This window comes from Odontesthes bonariensis, chromosome 11 (genome assembly GCF_027942865.1).
Source record: "Odontesthes bonariensis isolate fOdoBon6 chromosome 11, fOdoBon6.hap1, whole genome shotgun sequence".
Lineage (NCBI taxonomy): Eukaryota > Metazoa > Chordata > Actinopteri > Atheriniformes > Atherinopsidae > Odontesthes > Odontesthes bonariensis.
In genome coordinates, this window is record NC_134516.1 from 25,420,738 (window position 1) to 25,442,692 (window position 21,955).

The 21,955-nt window shown below is 38.6% G+C and overlaps 13 non-coding genes across 13 annotated transcripts; all 13 read right to left on the bottom strand.

Annotated features, from left to right (window-relative positions):
- Window positions 1-527: 527 nt before the first annotated feature.
- trnas-gcu (transfer RNA serine (anticodon GCU)) lies at window positions 528-609 on the bottom strand. Its single transcript has one exon. It is a non-coding gene; the product is annotated as a tRNA-Ser (tRNA).
- Window positions 610-1,607: 998 nt separating this feature from the next.
- Window positions 1,608-1,689, bottom strand: trnas-gcu (transfer RNA serine (anticodon GCU)). The gene has a single exon. It is a non-coding gene; the product is annotated as a tRNA-Ser (tRNA).
- A 2,090-nt stretch (window positions 1,690-3,779) lies between these two features.
- On the bottom strand, window positions 3,780-3,861 carry trnas-gcu (transfer RNA serine (anticodon GCU)). The gene has a single exon. It is a non-coding gene; the product is annotated as a tRNA-Ser (tRNA).
- A 2,090-nt stretch (window positions 3,862-5,951) lies between these two features.
- On the bottom strand, window positions 5,952-6,033 carry trnas-gcu (transfer RNA serine (anticodon GCU)). The gene has a single exon. It is a non-coding gene; the product is annotated as a tRNA-Ser (tRNA).
- Window positions 6,034-8,123: 2,090 nt separating this feature from the next.
- Window positions 8,124-8,205, bottom strand: trnas-gcu (transfer RNA serine (anticodon GCU)). Its single transcript has one exon. It is a non-coding gene; the product is annotated as a tRNA-Ser (tRNA).
- Window positions 8,206-9,203: 998 nt separating this feature from the next.
- Window positions 9,204-9,285, bottom strand: trnas-gcu (transfer RNA serine (anticodon GCU)). The gene has a single exon. It is a non-coding gene; the product is annotated as a tRNA-Ser (tRNA).
- A 2,090-nt stretch (window positions 9,286-11,375) lies between these two features.
- trnas-gcu (transfer RNA serine (anticodon GCU)) lies at window positions 11,376-11,457 on the bottom strand. Its single transcript has one exon. It is a non-coding gene; the product is annotated as a tRNA-Ser (tRNA).
- A 998-nt stretch (window positions 11,458-12,455) lies between these two features.
- Window positions 12,456-12,537, bottom strand: trnas-gcu (transfer RNA serine (anticodon GCU)). The gene has a single exon. It is a non-coding gene; the product is annotated as a tRNA-Ser (tRNA).
- A 2,103-nt stretch (window positions 12,538-14,640) lies between these two features.
- On the bottom strand, window positions 14,641-14,722 carry trnas-gcu (transfer RNA serine (anticodon GCU)). Its single transcript has one exon. It is a non-coding gene; the product is annotated as a tRNA-Ser (tRNA).
- Window positions 14,723-15,732: 1,010 nt separating this feature from the next.
- Window positions 15,733-15,814, bottom strand: trnas-gcu (transfer RNA serine (anticodon GCU)). The gene has a single exon. It is a non-coding gene; the product is annotated as a tRNA-Ser (tRNA).
- Window positions 15,815-16,812: 998 nt separating this feature from the next.
- trnas-gcu (transfer RNA serine (anticodon GCU)) lies at window positions 16,813-16,894 on the bottom strand. Its single transcript has one exon. It is a non-coding gene; the product is annotated as a tRNA-Ser (tRNA).
- Window positions 16,895-18,984: 2,090 nt separating this feature from the next.
- Window positions 18,985-19,066, bottom strand: trnas-gcu (transfer RNA serine (anticodon GCU)). The gene has a single exon. It is a non-coding gene; the product is annotated as a tRNA-Ser (tRNA).
- A 2,090-nt stretch (window positions 19,067-21,156) lies between these two features.
- Window positions 21,157-21,238, bottom strand: trnas-gcu (transfer RNA serine (anticodon GCU)). Its single transcript has one exon. It is a non-coding gene; the product is annotated as a tRNA-Ser (tRNA).
- Between the last annotated feature and the right edge of the window lie 717 nt (window positions 21,239-21,955).

A 21,955-nucleotide genomic window follows, 5' to 3' on the forward strand; every position in this document is an offset into this window, starting at 1 on the left:
GAAACACTACGGATTTTCCATGTCTCACTGATCGAACGCAAGACTCTACTTGATACATTCAACCACTCTGAAAAACACTGATAAAAACCAACAAGCTTCAGTTGTGAGATCTATTCCTTTTTATGTATCAAGGAATGGATCGTTTGGTCAGAAATGGTTCGTTAATTTGGAAGCGCTAATAATACATCAATTGAAGGGGAATTAGCTCAAATGGTAGAGCGCTCGCTTAGCATGTGAGAGGTAGCGGGATCAACGCGCACATTCTCCAGTTGTATTTCCTTTGTCCTCTGTGGAGGAAATGATTAACAGCTGGATGTGGCAAAGGTGGATGCAAACTGAAAGAAAGACAGCTCTTTCACATTAGCCTGAAGTCACACTCAAAAATCTTCATGATAGATTCAATCGCCCAAATGAACTTCGTGTAGGCAAATAAAAACTTTGCGACAAAACCATTGTTTGAAAAGCCTGCTTGTAAGAAGTGGAATGAGAAATTTTAACAAACCAGAACAGAACTTGACATGCAAAGCCGACGAGAATGGGATTCGGACCCATGCGTGCAAAGCACAATGGATTAGCAGTCCATCGCCTTAAGCGCTCGGCCACCTCGTCCTCTCTCTTGTAAGTTTGACCATAAAAAATTCCGTCTTAAACGACAGCTGGTATAATTTTGATCTCAAAATTGGAGCCTCATTAGATACAATGGTCTTGCGTTCAGAGGATATGAATTTATCCTCCTTTCACAAAAATAGAATCATTATTATCTAAATGTGGTACCATGTAGGGATGTTTGAGGTTGTTTGATTTAAAATTGGGCGAAACAAAAGCAATTGCACTTAGGATAAGTCAAATTTAAGGTTGGGGTTATTACAATCTCTTCAGAATATACCCAAATATGGAAGAAAAACTATGTCAAATTATAAAGGGCTTGCTTTCCAGGCAAAATGTGGTGGGATTGATGTCCGCACTCCTCAGAAATCTTTTAGGTGCTCTTCTGGTGAGAGGCTTTAATGATCATCTTATAAAGACAAACCAACTAATGTGCAAGTTCAAATTTGTTTAAAATCGGAAAGAAAAAAGAATCTGCCAAACCATGAAACACTACGGATTTTCCATGTCTCACTGATCGAACGCAAGACTCTACTTGATACATTCAACCACTCTGAAAAACACTGATAAAAACCAACAAGCTTCAGTTGTGAGATCTATTCCTTTTTATGTATCAAGGAATGGATCGTTTGGTCAGAAATGGTTCGTTAATTTGGAAGCGCTAATAATACATCAATTGAAGGGGAATTAGCTCAAATGGTAGAGCGCTCGCTTTGCATGTGAGAGGTAGCGGGATCGACGCCCGCATTCTCCAGTTGTCTTAAATTTGTCCTATTTTGAGGAAATTGTTAACAGCTGGATGTGGCAAACTGAAAGAAAGACAGCTCTTTCACATTAGCCTGAAGTTAAACTCAAAATTCTTCATGATAGATTCAAACGCCCAAATGTACTTCGTGTAGGCAAATAAAAATTCTGCGACAGAAGCATTATTTGAAAAGCCTACTTGTAAGTAGTTGAATGAGAAATTTTAGCAAACCAGAACAGAACTTGACATGCAAAGCCGACGAGAATGGGATTCGAACCCATGCGTGCAAAGCACAATGGATTAGCAGTCCATCGCCTTAACCGCTCAGCCACCTCGTCCTCTCTCTTGTAAGTTTGACCATAAAAAATTCCGTCTTAAACGACAGCTGGTATAATTTTGATCTCAAAATTGGAGCCTCATTAGATACAATGGTCTTGCGTTCAGAGGATATGAATTTATCCTCCTTTCACAAAAATAGAATCATTATTATCTAAATGTGGTACCATGTAGGGATGTTTGAGGTTGTTTGATTTAAAATTGGGCGAAACAAAAGCAATTGCACTTAGGATAAGTCAAATTTTAGGTTGGGGTTATTACAATCTCTTCAGAATATACCAAGATATGGAAAACAAACTTTGTCAAATTATAAAGGGCTTGCTTTCCAGGCAAAATGTAGCAGGATTGATGTCCGCACTCCTCAGAAATCTTTTAGGTGCTCTTCTGGTGAGAGGCCTTAATGATCATCTTATAAAGACAAACCAACTTATGTGCAAATTCAAATTTGTTTAAAATCGGTAAGAAAAAAGAATCTGCCAAACCATGAAACACTACGGATTTTCCATGTCTCACTGATCGAACGCAAGACTCTACTTGATACATTCAACCACTCTGAAAAAAACAGATAAAAACCAACAAGCTTCAGTTGTGAGATCTATTCCTTTTTATGTATCAAGGAATGGATCGTTTGGTCAGAAATGGTTCGTTAATTTGGAAGCTCTAAGAATACATCAACCGAAGGGGAATTAGCTCAAATGGTAGAGCGCTCGCTTCGCATGTGAGAGGTAGTGGGATCGACGCCCACATTCTCCAGTTGTCTTTCCTTTGTCCTCTGTGGAGGAAATGATTAACAGCTGGATGTGGCAAAGGTGGATGCAAACTGAAAGAAAGACAGCTCTTTCACATTAGCCTGAAGTCACACTCAAAATTCTTCATGATAGATTCAATCGCCCAAAAGAACTTCGTGTAGGCATATAAACACTTTGCGACAAAACCATTGTTTGAAAAGCCTGCTTGTAAGAAGTGTAATGAGAAATTTTAACAAACCAGAACAGAACTTGACATGCAAAGCCGACGAGAATGGGATTCGGACCCATGCGTGCAAAGCACAATGGTTTAGCAGTCCATCGCCTTAAGCGCTCGGCCACCTCGTCCTCTCTCTTGTAAGTTTGACCATAAAAATTTCCGTCTTAAACTACAGCTGGTATAATTTTGATCTCAAAATTGGAGCCTCATTAGAAACAATGGCCTCGCGTGAAGAGGATATGAATTTATCCTCCTTTCACAAAAATAGAATCATTATTATCTAAATGTGGTACCATGTAGGGATGTTTGAGGTTGTTTGATTTAAAATTGGGCGAAACAAAAGCAATTGCACTTAGGATAAGTCAAATTTTAGGTTGGGGTTATTACAATCTCTTCAGAATATACCAAGATATGGAAAACAAACTTTGTCAAATTATAAAGGGCTTGCTTTCCAGGCAAAATGTAGCAGGATTGATGTCCGCACTCCTCAGAAATCTTTTAGGTGCTCTTCTGGTGAGAGGCCTTAATGATCATCTTATAAAGACAAACCAACTTATGTGCAAATTCAAATTTGTTTAAAATCGGTAAGAAAAAAGAATCTGCCAAACCATGAAACACTACGGATTTTCCATGTCTCACTGATCGAACGCAAGACTCTACTTGATACATTCAACCACTCTGAAAAACACTGATAAAAACCAACAAGCTTCAGTTGTGAGATCTATTCCTTTTTATGTATCAAGGAATGGATCGTTTGGTCAGAAATGGTTCGTTAATTTGGAAGCGCTAATAACACATCAATTGAAGGGGAATTAGCTCAAATGGTAGAGCGCTCGCTTTGCATGTGAGAGGTAGCGGGATCGACGCCCGCATTCTCCAGTTGTCTTAAATTTGTCCTATTTCGAGGAAATTGTTAACAGCTGGATGTGGCAAACTGAAAGAAAGACAGCTCTTTCACATTAGCCTGAAGTTAAACTCAAAATTCTTCATGATAGATTCAAACGCCCAAATGTACTTCGTGTAGGCAAATAAAAATTCTGCGACAGAAGCATTATTTGAAAAGCCTACTTGTAAGTAGTTGAATGAGAAATTTTATTAAACCATAACAGAACTTGACATGCAAAGCCGACGAGAATGGGATTCGAACCCATGCGTGCAAAGCACAATGGATTAGCAGTCCATCGCCTTAACCGCTCAGCCACCTCGTCCTCTCTCTTGTAAGTTTGACCATAAAAAATTCCGTCTTAAACGACAGCTGGTATAATTTTGATCTCAAAATTGGAGCCTCATTAGATACAATGGTCTTGCGTTCAGAGGATATGAATTTATCCTCCTTTCACAAAAATAGAATCATTATTATCTAAATGTGGTACCATGTAGGGATGTTTGAGGTTGTTTGATTTAAAATTGGGCGAAACAAAAGCAATTGCACTTAGGATAAGTCAAATTTTAGGTTGGGGTTATTACAATCTCTTCAGAATATACCAAGATATGGAAAACAAACTTTGTCAAATTATAAAGGGCTTGCTTTCCAGGCAAAATGTAGCAGGATTGATGTCCGCACTCCTCAGAAATCTTTTAGGTGCTCTTCTGGTGAGAGGCCTTAATGATCATCTTATAAAGACAAACCAACTTATGTGCAAATTCAAATTTGTTTAAAATCGGTAAGAAAAAAGAATCTGCCAAACCATGAAACACTACGGATTTTCCATGTCTCACTGATCGAACGCAAGACTCTACTTGATACATTCAACCACTCTGAAAAAAACAGATAAAAACCAACAAGCTTCAGTTGTGAGATCTATTCCTTTTTATGTATCAAGGAATGGATCGTTTGGTCAGAAATGGTTCGTTAATTTGGAAGCTCTAAGAATACATCAACCGAAGAGGAATTAGCTCAAATGGTAGAGCGCTCGCTTCGCATGTGAGAGGTAGTGGGATCGACGCCCACATTCTCCAGTTGTCTTTCCTTTGTCCTCTGTGGAGGAAATGATTAACAGCTGGATGTGGCAAAGGTGGATGCAAACTGAAAGAAAGACAGCTCTTTCACATTAGCCTGAAGTCACACTCAAAATTCTTCATGATAGATTCAATCGCCCAAAAGAACTTCGTGTAGGCATATAAACACTTTGCGACAAAACCATTGTTTGAAAAGCCTGCTTGTAAGAAGTGTAATGAGAAATTTTAACAAACCAGAACAGAACTTGACATGCAAAGCCGACGAGAATGGGATTCGGACCCATGCGTGCAAAGCACAATGGTTTAGCAGTCCATCGCCTTAAGCGCTCGGCCACCTCGTCCTCTCTCTTGTAAGTTTGACCATAAAAATTTCCGTCTTAAACTACAGCTGGTATAATTTTGATCTCAAAATTGGAGCCTCATTAGAAACAATGGCCTCGCGTGAAGAGGATATGAATTTATCCTCCTTTCACAAAAATAGAATCATTATTATCTAAATGTGGTACCATGTAGGGATGTTTGAGGTTGTTTGATTTAAAATTGGGCGAAACAAAAGCAATTGCACTTAGGATAAGTCAAATTTAAGGTTGGGGTTATTACAATCTCTTCAGAATATACCCAAATATGGAAGAAAAACTATGTCAAATTATAAAGGGCTTGCTTTCCAGGCAAAATGTGGCGGGATTGATGTCCGCACTCCTCAGAAATCTTTCAGGTGCTCTTCCGGTGAGAGGCTTTAATGATCATCTTATAAAGACAAACCAACTAATGTGCAAATTCAAATTTGTTTAAAATCGGAAAGAAAAAAGAATCTGCCAAACCATGAAACACTACGGATTTTCCATGTCTCACTGATCGAACGCAAGACTCTACTTGATACATTCAACCACTCTGAAAAACACTGATAAAAACCAACAAGCTTCAGTTGTGAGATCTATTCCTTTTTATGTATCAAGGAATGAATCGTTTGGTCAGAAATGGTTCGTTAATTTGGAAGCGCTAATAATACATCAATTGAAGGGGAATTAGCTCAAATGGTAGAGCGCTCGCTTTGCATGTGAGAGGTAGCGGGATCGACGCCCGCATTCTCCAGTTGTCTTAAATTTGTCCTATTTCGAGGAAATTGTTAACAGCTGGATGTGGCAAACTGAAAGAAAGACAGCTCTTTCACATTAGCCTGAAGTTAAACTCAAAATTCTTCATGATAGATTCAAACGCCCAAATGTACTTCGTGTAGGCAAATAAAAATTCTGCGACAGAAGCATTATTTGAAAAGCCTACTTGTAAGTAGTTGAATGAGAAATTTTAGCAAACCAGAACAGAACTTGACATGCAAAGCCGACGAGAATGGGATTCGAACCCATGCGTGCAAAGCACAATGGATTAGCAGTCCATCGCCTTAACCGCTCGGCCACCTCGTCCTCTCTCTTGTAAGTTTGACCATAAAAAATTCCGTCTTAAACGACAGCTGGTATAATTTTGATCTCAAAATTGGAGCCTCATTAGATAAAATGGTCTTGCGTTCAGAGGATATGAATTTATCCTCCTTTCACAAAAATAGAATCATTATTATCTAAATGTGGTACCATGTAGGGATGTTTGAGGTTGTTTGATTTAAAATTGGGCGAAACAAAAGCAATTGCACTTAGGATAAGTCAAATTTTAGGTTGGGGTTATTACAATCTCTTCAGAATATACCAAGATATGGAAAACAAACTTTGTCAAATTATAAAGGGCTTGCTTTCCAGGCAAAATGTAGCAGGATTGATGTCCGCACTCCTCAGAAATCTTTTAGGTGCTCTTCTGGTGAGAGGCCTTAATGATCATCTTATAAAGACAAACCAACTTATGTGCAAATTCAAATTTGTTTAAAATCGGAAAGAAAAAAGAATCTGCCAAACCATGAAACACTACGGATTTTCCATGTCTCACTGATCGAACGCAAGACTCTACTTGATACATTCAACCACTCTGAAAAACACTGATAAAAACCAATAAGCTTCTGTTGTGAAATCTATTCCTTTTTATGTATCAAGGAATGGATAGTTTGGTAAGAAATTGTTCGTTAATTTGGAAGCTCTAAGAATATATCAACCGAAGCGGAATTAGCTCAAATGGTAGAGCGCTCGCTTCGCATGTGAGAGGTAGCGGGATCGACGCCCACATTCTCCAGTTGTCGTTCCTTTGTCCTCTGTGGAGGAAATGATTAACAGCTGGATGTGGCAAAGGTGGATGCAAACTGAAAGAAAGACAGCTCTTTCACATTAGCCTGAAGTCACACTCAAAATTCTTCATGATAGATTCAATCGCCCAAATGAACTTCGTGTAGGCATATAAAAACTTTGCGACAAAACCATTGTTTGAAAAGCCTGCTTGTAAGAAGTGTAATGAGAAATTTTAACAAACCAGAACAGAACTTGACATGCAAAGCCGACGAGAATGGGATTCGGACCCATGCGTGCAAAGCACAATGGTTTAGCAGTCCATCGCCTTAAGCGCTCGGCCACCTCGTCCTTTCTCTTGTAAGTTTGACCATAAAAATTTCCGTCTTAAACTACAGCTGGTATAATTTTGATCTCAAAATTGGAGCCTCATTAGAAACAATGGCCTCGCGTGAAGAGGATATGAATTTATCCTCCTTTCACAAAAATAGAATCATTATTATCTAAATGTGGTACCATGTAGGGATGTTTGAGGTTGTTTGATTTAAAATTGGGCGAAACAAAAGCAATTGCACTTAGGATAAGTCAAATTTAAGGTTGGGGTTATTACAATCTCTTCAGAATATACCCAAATATGGAAGAAAAACTATGTCAAATTATAAAGGGCTTGCTTTCCAGGCAAAATGTGGCGGGATTGATGTCCGCACTCCTCAGGAATCTTTCAGGTGCTCTTCTGGTGAGAGGCTTTAATGATCATCTTATAAAGACAAACCAACTAATGTGCAAATTCAAATTTGTTTAAAATCGGAAAGAAAAAAGAATCTGCCAAACCATGAAACACTACGGATTTTCCATGTCTCACTGATCGAACGCAAGACTCTACTTGATACATTCAACCACTCTGAAAAACACTGATAAAAACCAACAAGCTTCAGTTGTGAGATCTATTCCTTTTTATGTATCAAGGAATGGATCGTTTGGTCAGAAATGGTTCGTTAATTTGGAAGCGCTAATAATACATCAATTGAAGGGGAATTAGCTCAAATGGTAGAGCGCTCGCTTTGCATGTGAGAGGTAGCGGGATCGACGCCCGCATTCTCCAGTTGTCTTAAATTTGTCCTATTTCGAGGAAATTGTTAACAGCTGGATGTGGCAAACTGAAAGAAAGACAGCTCTTTCACATTAGCCTGAAGTCACACTCAAAATTCTTCATGATAGATTCAATCGCCCAAATGAACTTCGTGTAGGCATATAAAAACTTTGCGACAAAACCATTGTTTGAAAAGCCTGCTTGTAAGAAGTGGAATGAGAAATTTTAACAAACCAGAACAGAACTTGACATGCAAAGCCGACGAGAATGGGATTCGGACCCATGCGTGCAAAGCACAATGGATTAGCAGTCCATCGCCTTAAGCGCTCGGCCACCTCGTCCTCTCTCTTGTAAGTTTGACCATAAAAAATTCCGTCTTAAACGACAGCTGGTATAATTTTGATCTCAAAATTGGAGCCTCATTAGATACAATGGTCTTGCGTTCAGAGGATATGAATTTATCCTCCTTTCACAAAAATAGAATCATTATTATCTAAATGTGGTACCATGTAGGGATGTTTGAGGTTGTTTGATTTAAAATTGGGCGAAACAAAAGCAATTGCACTTAGGATAAGTCAAATTTAAGGTTGGGGTTATTACAATCTCTTCAGAATATACCCAAATATGGAAGACAAACTATGTCAAATTATAAAGGGCTTGCTTTCCAGGAAAAATGTGGTGGGATTGATGTCCGCACTCCTCAGAAATCTTTTAGGTGCTCTTCTGGTGAGAGGCTTTAATGATCATCTTATAAAGACAAACCAACTAATGTGCAAGTTCAAATTTGTTTAAAATCGGAAAGAAAAAAGAATCTGCCAAACCATGAAACACTACGGATTTTCCATGTCTCACTGATCGAACGCAAGACTCTACTTGATACATTCAACCACTCTGAAAAACACTGATAAAAACCAACAAGCTTCAGTTGTGAGATCTATTCCTTTTTATGTATCAAGGAATGGATAGTTTGGTCAGAAATGGTTCGTTAATTTGGAAGCGCTAATAATACATCAATTGAAGGGGAATTAGCTCAAATGGTAGAGCGCTCGCTTTGCATGTGAGAGGTAGCGGGATCGACGCCCGCATTCTCCAGTTGTCTTAAATTTGTCCTATTTCGAGGAAATTGTTAACAGCTGGATGTGGCAAACTGAAAGAAAGACAGCTCTTTCACATTAGCCTGAAGTTAAACTCAAAATTCTTCATGATAGATTCAAACGCCCAAATGTACTTCGTGTAGGCAAATAAAAATTCTGCGACAGAAGCATTATTTGAAAAGCCTACTTGTAAGTAGTTGAATGAGAAATTTTAGCAAACCAGAACAGAACTTGACATGCAAAGCCGACGAGAATGGGATTCGAACCCATGCGTGCAAAGCACAATGGATTAGCAGTCCATCGCCTTAACCGCTCGGCCACCTCGTCCTCTCTCTTGTAAGTTTGACCATAAAAAATTCCGTCTTAAACGACAGCTGGTATAATTTTGATCTCAAAATTGGAGCCTCATTAGATAAAATGGTCTTGCGTTCAGAGGATATGAATTTATCCTCCTTTCACAAAAATAGAATCATTATTATCTAAATGTGGTACCATGTAGGGATGTTTGAGGTTGTTTGATTTAAAATTGGGCGAAACAAAAGCAATTGCACTTAGGATAAGTCAAATTTTAGGTTGGGGTTATTACAATCTCTTCAGAATATACCAAGATATGGAAAACAAACTTTGTCAAATTATAAAGGGCTTGCTTTCCAGGCAAAATGTAGCAGGATTGATGTCCGCACTCCTCAGAAATCTTTTAGGTGCTCTTCTGGTGAGAGGCCTTAATGATCATCTTATAAAGACAAACCAACTTATGTGCAAATTCAAATTTGTTTAAAATCGGAAAGAAAAAAGAATCTGCCAAACCATGAAACACTACGGATTTTCCATGTCTCACTGATCGAACGCAAGACTCTACTTGATACATTCAACCACTCTGAAAAACACTGATAAAAACCAATAAGCTTCTGTTGTGAAATCTATTCCTTTTTATGTATCAAGGAATGGATAGTTTGGTAAGAAATTGTTCGTTAATTTGGAAGCTCTAAGAATATATCAACCGAAGCGGAATTAGCTCAAATGGTAGAGCGCTCGCTTCGCATGTGAGAGGTAGCGGGATCGACGCCCACATTCTCCAGTTGTCGTTCCTTTGTCCTCTGTGGAGGAAATGATTAACAGCTGGATGTGGCAAAGGTGGATGCAAACTGAAAGAAAGACAGCTCTTTCACATTAGCCTGAAGTCACACTCAAAATTCTTCATGATAGATTCAATCGCCCAAATGAACTTCGTGTAGGCATATAAAAACTTTGCGACAAAACCATTGTTTGAAAAGCCTGCTTGTAAGAAGTGTAATGAGAAATTTTAACAAACCAGAACAGAACTTGACATGCAAAGCCGACGAGAATGGGATTCGGACCCATGCGTGCAAAGCACAATGGTTTAGCAGTCCATCGCCTTAAGCGCTCGGCCACCTCGTCCTTTCTCTTGTAAGTTTGACCATAAAAATTTCCGTCTTAAACTACAGCTGGTATAATTTTGATCTCAAAATTGGAGCCTCATTAGAAACAATGGCCTCGCGTGAAGAGGATATGAATTTATCCTCCTTTCACAAAAATAGAATCATTATTATCTAAATGTGGTACCATGTAGGGATGTTTGAGGTTGTTTGATTTAAAATTGGGCGAAACAAAAGCAATTGCACTTAGGATAAGTCAAATTTAAGGTTGGGGTTATTACAATCTCTTCAGAATATACCCAAATATGGAAGAAAAACTATGTCAAATTATAAAGGGCTTGCTTTCCAGGCAAAATGTGGCGGGATTGATGTCCGCACTCCTCAGGAATCTTTCAGGTGCTCTTCTGGTGAGAGGCTTTAATGATCATCTTATAAAGACAAACCAACTAATGTGCAAATTCAAATTTGTTTAAAATCGGAAAGAAAAAAGAATCTGCCAAACCATGAAACACTACGGATTTTCCATGTCTCACTGATCGAACGCAAGACTCTACTTGATACATTCAACCACTCTGAAAAACACTGATAAAAACCAACAAGCTTCAGTTGTGAGATCTATTCCTTTTTATGTATCAAGGAATGGATCGTTTGGTCAGAAATGGTTCGTTAATTTGGAAGCGCTAATAATACATCAATTGAAGGGGAATTAGCTCAAATGGTAGAGCGCTCGCTTTGCATGTGAGAGGTAGCGGGATCGACGCCCGCATTCTCCAGTTGTCTTAAATTTGTCCTATTTCGAGGAAATTGTTAACAGCTGGATGTGGCAAACTGAAAGAAAGACAGCTCTTTCACATTAGCCTGAAGTCACACTCAAAATTCTTCATGATAGATTCAATCGCCCAAATGAACTTCGTGTAGGCATATAAAAACTTTGCGACAAAACCATTGTTTGAAAAGCCTGCTTGTAAGAAGTGGAATGAGAAATTTTAACAAACCAGAACAGAACTTGACATGCAAAGCCGACGAGAATGGGATTCGGACCCATGCGTGCAAAGCACAATGGATTAGCAGTCCATCGCCTTAAGCGCTCGGCCACCTCGTCCTCTCTCTTGTAAGTTTGACCATAAAAAATTCCGTCTTAAACGACAGCTGGTATAATTTTGATCTCAAAATTGGAGCCTCATTAGATACAATGGTCTTGCGTTCAGAGGATATGAATTTATCCTCCTTTCACAAAAATAGAATCATTATTATCTAAATGTGGTACCATGTAGGGATGTTTGAGGTTGTTTGATTTAAAATTGGGCGAAACAAAAGCAATTGCACTTAGGATAAGTCAAATTTAAGGTTGGGGTTATTACAATCTCTTCAGAATATACCCAAATATGGAAGACAAACTATGTCAAATTATAAAGGGCTTGCTTTCCAGGAAAAATGTGGTGGGATTGATGTCCGCACTCCTCAGAAATCTTTTAGGTGCTCTTCTGGTGAGAGGCTTTAATGATCATCTTATAAAGACAAACCAACTAATGTGCAAGTTCAAATTTGTTTAAAATCGGAAAGAAAAAAGAATCTGCCAAACCATGAAACACTACGGATTTTCCATGTCTCACTGATCGAACGCAAGACTCTACTTGATACATTCAACCACTCTGAAAAACACTGATAAAAACCAACAAGCTTCAGTTGTGAGATCTATTCCTTTTTATGTATCAAGGAATGGATAGTTTGGTCAGAAATGGTTCGTTAATTTGGAAGCGCTAATAATACATCAATTGAAGGGGAATTAGCTCAAATGGTAGAGCGCTCGCTTTGCATGTGAGAGGTAGCGGGATCGACGCCCGCATTCTCCAGTTGTCTTAAATTTGTCCTATTTCGAGGAAATTGTTAACAGCTGGATGTGGCAAACTGAAAGAAAGACAGCTCTTTCACATTAGCCTGAAGTTAAATTCAAAATTCTTCATGATAGATTCAATCGCCCAAATGTACTTCGTGTAGGCAAATAAAAATTCTGCGACAGAAGCATTATTTGAAAAGCCTACTTGTAAGTACTTGAATGAGAAATTTTAGCAAACCAGAACAGAAGTTGACATGCAAAGCCGACGAGAATGGGATTCGAACCCATGCGTGCAAAGCACAATGGATTAGCAGTCCATCGCCTTAACCGCTCGGCCACCTCGTCCTCTCTCTTGTAAGTTTGACCATAAAAAATTCCGTCTTAAACTACAGCTGGTATAATTTTGATCTCAAAATTGGAGCCTCATTAGATACAATGGTCTTGCGTTCAGAGGATATGAATTTATCCTCCTTTCACAAAAATAGAATCATGATTATCTAAATGTGGTACCATGTAGGGATGTTTGAGGTTGTTTGATTTAAAATTGGGCGAAACAAAAGCAATTGCACTTAGGATAAGTCAAATTTAAGGTTGGGGTTATTACAATCTCTTCAGAATATACCAAGACATGAAAAACAAACTTTGTCAAATTATAAAGGGCTTGCTTTCCAGGAAAAATGTGGTGGGATTGATGTCCGCACTCCTCAGAAATCTTTTAGGTGCTCTTCTGGTGAGAGGCTTTAATGATCATCGTATAAAGACAAACCAACTAATGTGCAAATTCAAATTTGTTTTAAAATCGGAAAGAAAAAAGAATCTGCCAAACCATGAAACACTACGGATTTTCCATGTCTCACTGATCGAACGCAAGACTCTACTTGATACATTCAACCACTCTGAAAAACACTGATAAAAACCAATAAGCTTCTGTTGTGAAATCTATTCCTTTTTATGTATCAAGGAATGGATAGTTTGGTCAGAAATTGTTCGTTAATTTGGAAGCTCTAAGAATACATCAACCGAAGGGGAATTAGCTCAAATGGTAGAGCGCTCGCTTAGCATGTGAGAGGTAGCGGGATCGACGCCCACATTCTCCAGTTGTATTTCCTTTGTCCTCTGTGGAGGAAATGATTAACAGCTGGATGTGGCAAAGGTGGATGCAAACTGAAAGAAAGACAGCTCTTTCACATTAGCCTGAAGTCACACTCAAAATTCTTCATGATAGATTCAATCGCCCAAATGAACTTCGTGTAGGCATATAAAAACTTTGCGACAAAACCATTGTTTGAAAAGCCTGCTTTTAAGAAGTGGAATGAGAAATTTTAACAAACCAGAACAGAACTTGACATGCAAAGCCGACGAGAATGGGATTCGGACCCATGCGTGCAAAGCACAATGGTTTAGCAGTCCATCGCCTTAAGCGCTCGGCCACCTCGTCCTCTCTCTTGTAAGTTTGACCATAAAAATTTCCGTCTTAAACTACAGCTGGTATAATTTTGATCTCAAAATTGGAGCCTCATTAGAAACAATGGCCTCGCGTGAAGAGGATATGAATTTATCCTCCTTTCACAAAAATAGAATCATTATTATCTAAATGTGGTACCATGTAGGGATGTTTGAGGTTGTTTGATTTAAAATTGGGCGAAACAAAAGCAATTGCACTTAGGATAAGTCAAATTTAAGGTTGGGGTTATTACAATCTCTTCAGAATATACCCAAATATGGAAGAAAAACTATGTCAAATTATAAAGGGCTTGCTTTCCAGGCAAAATGTGGCGGGATTGATGTCCGCACTCCTCAGAAATCTTTCAGGTGCTCTTCTGGTGAGAGGCTTTAATGATCATCTTATAAAGACAAACCAACTTATGTGCAAATTCAAATTTGTTTAAAATCGGTAAGAAAAAAGAATCTGCCAAACCATGAAACACTACGGATTTTCCATGTCTCACTGATCGAACGCAAGACTCTACTTGATACATTCAACCACTCTGAAAAACACTGATAAAAACCAACAAGCTTCAGTTGTGAGATCTATTCCTTTTTATGTATCAAGGAATGGATCGTTTGGTCAGAAATGGTTCGTTAATTTGGAAGCTCTAATAATACATCAAGCGAAGGGGAATTAGCTCAAATGGTAGAGCGCTCGCTTAGCATGTGAGAGGTAGCGGGATCAACGCGCACATTCTCCAGTTGTATTTCCTTTGTCCTCTGTGGAGGAAATGATTAACAGCTGGATGTGGCAAAGGTGGATGCAAACTGAAAGAAAGACAGCTCTTTCACATTAGCCTGAAGTCACACTCAAAAATCTTCATGATAGATTCAATCGCCCAAATGAACTTCGTGTAGGCAAATAAAAACTTTGCGACAAAACCATTGTTTGAAAAGCCTGCTTGTAAGAAGTGGAATGAGAAATTTTAACAAACCAGAACAGAACTTGACATGCAAAGCCGACGAGAATGGGATTCGGACCCATGCGTGCAAAGCACAATGGATTAGCAGTCCATCGCCTTAAGCGCTCGGCCACCTCGTCCTCTCTCTTGTAAGTTTGACCATAAAAAATTCCGTCTTAAACGACAGCTGGTATAATTTTGATCTCAAAATTGGAGCCTCATTAGATACAATGGTCTTGCGTTCAGAGGATATGAATTTATCCTCCTTTCACAAAAATAGAATCATTATTATCTAAATGTGGTACCATGTAGGGATGTTTGAGGTTGTTTGATTTAAAATTGGGCGAAACAAAAGCAATTGCACTTAGGATAAGTCAAATTTAAGGTTGGGGTTATTACAATCTCTTCAGAATATACCCAAATATGGAAGAAAAACTATGTCAAATTATAAAGGGCTTGCTTTCCAGGCAAAATGTGGTGGGATTGATGTCCGCACTCCTCAGAAATCTTTTAGGTGCTCTTCTGGTGAGAGGCTTTAATGATCATCTTATAAAGACAAACCAACTAATGTGCAAGTTCAAATTTGTTTAAAATCGGAAAGAAAAAAGAATCTGCCAAACCATGAAACACTACGGATTTTCCATGTCTCACTGATCGAACGCAAGACTCTACTTGATACATTCAACCACTCTGAAAAACACTGATAAAAACCAACAAGCTTCAGTTGTGAGATCTATTCCTTTTTATGTATCAAGGAATGGATCGTTTGGTCAGAAATGGTTCGTTAATTTGGAAGCGCTAATAATACATCAATTGAAGGGGAATTAGCTCAAATGGTAGAGCGCTCGCTTAGCATGTGAGAGGTAGCGGGATCAACGCGCACATTCTCCAGTTGTATTTCCTTTGTCCTCTGTGGAGGAAATGATTAACAGCTGGATGTGGCAAAGGTGGATGCAAACTGAAAGAAAGACAGCTCTTTCACATTAGCCTGAAGTCACACTCAAAAATCTTCATGATAGATTCAATCGCCCAAATGAACTTCGTGTAGGCAAATAAAAACTTTGCGACAAAACCATTGTTTGAAAAGCCTGCTTGTAAGAAGTGGAATGAGAAATTTTAACAAACCAGAACAGAACTTGACATGCAAAGCCGACGAGAATGGGATTCGGACCCATGCGTGCAAAGCACAATGGATTAGCAGTCCATCGCCTTAAGCGCTCGGCCACCTCGTCCTCTCTCTTGTAAGTTTGACCATAAAAATTTCCGTCTTAAACGACAGCTGGTATAATTTTGATCTCAAAATTGGAGCCTCATTAGATACAATGGTCTTGCGTTCAGAGGATATGAATTTATCCTCCTTTCACAAAAATAGAATCATTATTATCTAAATGTGGTACCATGTAGGGATGTTTGAGGTTGTTTGATTTAAAATTGGGCGAAACAAAAGCAATTGCACTTAGGATAAGTCAAATTTAAGGTTGGGGTTATTACAATCTCTTCAGAATATACCCAAATATGGAAGAAAAACTATGTCAAATTATAAAGGGCTTGCTTTCCAGGCAAAATGTGGTGGGATTGATGTCCGCACTCCTCAGAAATCTTTTAGGTGCTCTTCTGGTGAGAGGCTTTAATGATCATCTTATAAAGACAAACCAACTAATGTGCAAGTTCAAATTTGTTTAAAATCGGAAAGAAAAAAGAATCTGCCAAACCATGAAACACTACGGATTTTCCATGTCTCACTGATCGAACGCAAGACTCTACTTGATACATTCAACCACTCTGAAAAACACTGATAAAAACCAACAAGCTTCAGTTGTGAGATCTATTCCTTTTTATGTATCAAGGAATGGATCGTTTGGTCAGAAATGGTTCGTTAATTTGGAAGCGCTAATAATACATCAATTGAAGGGGAATTAGCTCAAATGGTAGAGCGCTCGCTTTGCATGTGAGAGGTAGCGGGATCGACGCCCGCATTCTCCAGTTGTCTTAAATTTGTCCTATTTTGAGGAAATTGTTAACAGCTGGATGTGGCAAACTGAAAGAAAGACAGCTCTTTCACATTAGCCTGAAGTTAAACTCAAAATTCTTCATGATAGATTCAAACGCCCAAATGTACTTCGTGTAGGCAAATAAAAATTCTGCGACAGAAGCATTATTTGAAAAGCCTACTTGTAAGTAGTTGAATGAGAAATTTTAGCAAACCAGAACAGAACTTGACATGCAAAGCCGACGAGAATGGGATTCGAACCCATGCGTGCAAAGCACAATGGATTAGCAGTCCATCGCCTTAACCGCTCAGCCACCTCGTCCTCTCTCTTGTAAGTTTGACCATAAAAAATTCCGTCTTAAACGACAGCTGGTATAATTTTGATCTCAAAATTGGAGCCTCATTAGATACAATGGTCTTGCGTTCAGAGGATATGAATTTATCCTCCTTTCACAAAAATAGAATCATTATTATCTAAATGTGGTACCATGTAGGGATGTTTGAGGTTGTTTGATTTAAAATTGGGCGAAACAAAAGCAATTGCACTTAGGATAAGTCAAATTTTAGGTTGGGGTTATTACAATCTCTTCAGAATATACCAAGATATGGAAAACAAACTTTGTCAAATTATAAAGGGCTTGCTTTCCAGGCAAAATGTAGCAGGATTGATGTCCGCACTCCTCAGAAATCTTTTAGGTGCTCTTCTGGTGAGAGGCCTTAATGATCATCTTATAAAGACAAACCAACTTATGTGCAAATTCAAATTTGTTTAAAATCGGTAAGAAAAAAGAATCTGCCAAACCATGAAACACTACGGATTTTCCATGTCTCACTGATCGAACGCAAGACTCTACTTGATACATTCAACCACTCTGAAAAAAACAGATAAAAACCAACAAGCTTCAGTTGTGAGATCTATTCCTTTTTATGTATCAAGGAATGGATCGTTTGGTCAGAAATGGTTCGTTAATTTGGAAGCTCTAAGAATACATCAACCGAAGGGGAATTAGCTCAAATGGTAGAGCGCTCGCTTCGCATGTGAGAGGTAGTGGGATCGACGCCCACATTCTCCAGTTGTCTTTCCTTTGTCCTCTGTGGAGGAAATGATTAACAGCTGGATGTGGCAAAGGTGGATGCAAACTGAAAGAAAGACAGCTCTTTCACATTAGCCTGAAGTCACACTCAAAATTCTTCATGATAGATTCAATCGCCCAAAAGAACTTCGTGTAGGCATATAAACACTTTGCGACAAAACCATTGTTTGAAAAGCCTGCTTGTAAGAAGTGTAATGAGAAATTTTAACAAACCAGAACAGAACTTGACATGCAAAGCCGACGAGAATGGGATTCGGACCCATGCGTGCAAAGCACAATGGTTTAGCAGTCCATCGCCTTAAGCGCTCGGCCACCTCGTCCTCTCTCTTGTAAGTTTGACCATAAAAATTTCCGTCTTAAACTACAGCTGGTATAATTTTGATCTCAAAATTGGAGCCTCATTAGAAACAATGGCCTCGCGTGAAGAGGATATGAATTTATCCTCCTTTCACAAAAATAGAATCATTATTATCTAAATGTGGTACCATGTAGGGATGTTTGAGGTTGTTTGATTTAAAATTGGGCGAAACAAAAGCAATTGCACTTAGGATAAGTCAAATTTTAGGTTGGGGTTATTACAATCTCTTCAGAATATACCAAGATATGGAAAACAAACTTTGTCAAATTATAAAGGGCTTGCTTTCCAGGCAAAATGTAGCAGGATTGATGTCCGCACTCCTCAGAAATCTTTTAGGTGCTCTTCTGGTGAGAGGCCTTAATGATCATCTTATAAAGACAAACCAACTTATGTGCAAATTCAAATTTGTTTAAAATCGGTAAGAAAAAAGAATCTGCCAAACCATGAAACACTACGGATTTTCCATGTCTCACTGATCGAACGCAAGACTCTACTTGATACATTCAACCACTCTGAAAAACACTGATAAAAACCAACAAGCTTCAGTTGTGAGATCTATTCCTTTTTATGTATCAAGGAATGGATCGTTTGGTCAGAAATGGTTCGTTAATTTGGAAGCGCTAATAACACATCAATTGAAGGGGAATTAGCTCAAATGGTAGAGCGCTCGCTTTGCATGTGAGAGGTAGCGGGATCGACGCCCGCATTCTCCAGTTGTCTTAAATTTGTCCTATTTCGAGGAAATTGTTAACAGCTGGATGTGGCAAACTGAAAGAAAGACAGCTCTTTCACATTAGCCTGAAGTTAAACTCAAAATTCTTCATGATAGATTCAAACGCCCAAATGTACTTCGTGTAGGCAAATAAAAATTCTGCGACAGAAGCATTATTTGAAAAGCCTACTTGTAAGTAGTTGAATGAGAAATTTTATTAAACCATAACAGAACTTGACATGCAAAGCCGACGAGAATGGGATTCGAACCCATGCGTGCAAAGCACAATGGATTAGCAGTCCATCGCCTTAACCGCTCAGCCACCTCGTCCTCTCTCTTGTAAGTTTGACCATAAAAAATTCCGTCTTAAACGACAGCTGGTATAATTTTGATCTCAAAATTGGAGCCTCATTAGATACAATGGTCTTGCGTTCAGAGGATATGAATTTATCCTCCTTTCACAAAAATAGAATCATTATTATCTAAATGTGGTACCATGTAGGGATGTTTGAGGTTGTTTGATTTAAAATTGGGCGAAACAAAAGCAATTGCACTTAGGATAAGTCAAATTTTAGGTTGGGGTTATTACAATCTCTTCAGAATATACCAAGATATGGAAAACAAACTTTGTCAAATTATAAAGGGCTTGCTTTCCAGGCAAAATGTAGCAGGATTGATGTCCGCACTCCTCAGAAATCTTTTAGGTGCTCTTCTGGTGAGAGGCCTTAATGATCATCTTATAAAGACAAACCAACTTATGTGCAAATTCAAATTTGTTTAAAATCGGTAAGAAAAAAGAATCTGCCAAACCATGAAACACTACGGATTTTCCATGTCTCACTGATCGAACGCAAGACTCTACTTGATACATTCAACCACTCTGAAAAAAACAGATAAAAACCAACAAGCTTCAGTTGTGAGATCTATTCCTTTTTATGTATCAAGGAATGGATCGTTTGGTCAGAAATGGTTCGTTAATTTGGAAGCTCTAAGAATACATCAACCGAAGAGGAATTAGCTCAAATGGTAGAGCGCTCGCTTCGCATGTGAGAGGTAGTGGGATCGACGCCCACATTCTCCAGTTGTCTTTCCTTTGTCCTCTGTGGAGGAAATGATTAACAGCTGGATGTGGCAAAGGTGGATGCAAACTGAAAGAAAGACAGCTCTTTCACATTAGCCTGAAGTCACACTCAAAATTCTTCATGATAGATTCAATCGCCCAAAAGAACTTCGTGTAGGCATATAAACACTTTGCGACAAAACCATTGTTTGAAAAGCCTGCTTGTAAGAAGTGTAATGAGAAATTTTAACAAACCAGAACAGAACTTGACATGCAAAGCCGACGAGAATGGGATTCGGACCCATGCGTGCAAAGCACAATGGTTTAGCAGTCCATCGCCTTAAGCGCTCGGCCACCTCGTCCTCTCTCTTGTAAGTTTGACCATAAAAATTTCCGTCTTAAACTACAGCTGGTATAATTTTGATCTCAAAATTGGAGCCTCATTAGAAACAATGGCCTCGCGTGAAGAGGATATGAATTTATCCTCCTTTCACAAAAATAGAATCATTATTATCTAAATGTGGTACCATGTAGGGATGTTTGAGGTTGTTTGATTTAAAATTGGGCGAAACAAAAGCAATTGCACTTAGGATAAGTCAAATTTAAGGTTGGGGTTATTACAATCTCTTCAGAATATACCCAAATATGGAAGAAAAACTATGTCAAATTATAAAGGGCTTGCTTTCCAGGCAAAATGTGGCGGGATTGATGTCCGCACTCCTCAGAAATCTTTCAGGTGCTCTTCCGGTGAGAGGCTTTAATGATCATCTTATAAAGACAAACCAACTAATGTGCAAATTCAAATTTGTTTAAAATCGGAAAGAAAAAAGAATCTGCCAAACCATGAAACACTACGGATTTTCCATGTCTCACTGATCGAACGCAAGACTCTACTTGATACATTCAACCACTCTGAAAAACACTGATAAAAACCAACAAGCTTCAGTTGTGAGATCTATTCCTTTTTATGTATCAAGGAATGAATCGTTTGGTCAGAAATGGTTCGTTAATTTGGAAGCGCTAATAATACATCAATTGAAGGGGAATTAGCTCAAATGGTAGAGCGCTCGCTTTGCATGTGAGAGGTAGCGGGATCGACGCCCGCATTCTCCAGTTGTCTTAAATTTGTCCTATTTCGAGGAAATTGTTAACAGCTGGATGTGGCAAACTGAAAGAAAGACAGCTCTTTCACATTAGCCTGAAGTTAAACTCAAAATTCTTCATGATAGATTCAAACGCCCAAATGTACTTCGTGTAGGCAAATAAAAATTCTGCGACAGAAGCATTATTTGAAAAGCCTACTTGTAAGTAGTTGAATGAGAAATTTTAGCAAACCAGAACAGAACTTGACATGCAAAGCCGACGAGAATGGGATTCGAACCCATGCGTGCAAAGCACAATGGATTAGCAGTCCATCGCCTTAACCGCTCGGCCACCTCGTCCTCTCTCTTGTAAGTTTGACCATAAAAAATTCCGTCTTAAACGACAGCTGGTATAATTTTGATCTCAAAATTGGAGCCTCATTAGATAAAATGGTCTTGCGTTCAGAGGATATGAATTTATCCTCCTTTCACAAAAATAGAATCATTATTATCTAAATGTGGTACCATGTAGGGATGTTTGAGGTTGTTTGATTTAAAATTGGGCGAAACAAAAGCAATTGCACTTAGGATAAGTCAAATTTTAGGTTGGGGTTATTACAATCTCTTCAGAATATACCAAGATATGGAAAACAAACTTTGTCAAATTATAAAGGGCTTGCTTTCCAGGCAAAATGTAGCAGGATTGATGTCCGCACTCCTCAGAAATCTTTTAGGTGCTCTTCTGGTGAGAGGCCTTAATGATCATCTTATAAAGACAAACCAACTTATGTGCAAATTCAAATTTGTTTAAAATCGGAAAGAAAAAAGAATCTGCCAAACCATGAAACACTACGGATTTTCCATGTCTCACTGATCGAACGCAAGACTCTACTTGATACATTCAACCACTCTGAAAAACACTGATAAAAACCAATAAGCTTCTGTTGTGAAATCTATTCCTTTTTATGTATCAAGGAATGGATAGTTTGGTAAGAAATTGTTCGTTAATTTGGAAGCTCTAAGAATATATCAACCGAAGCGGAATTAGCTCAAATGGTAGAGCGCTCGCTTCGCATG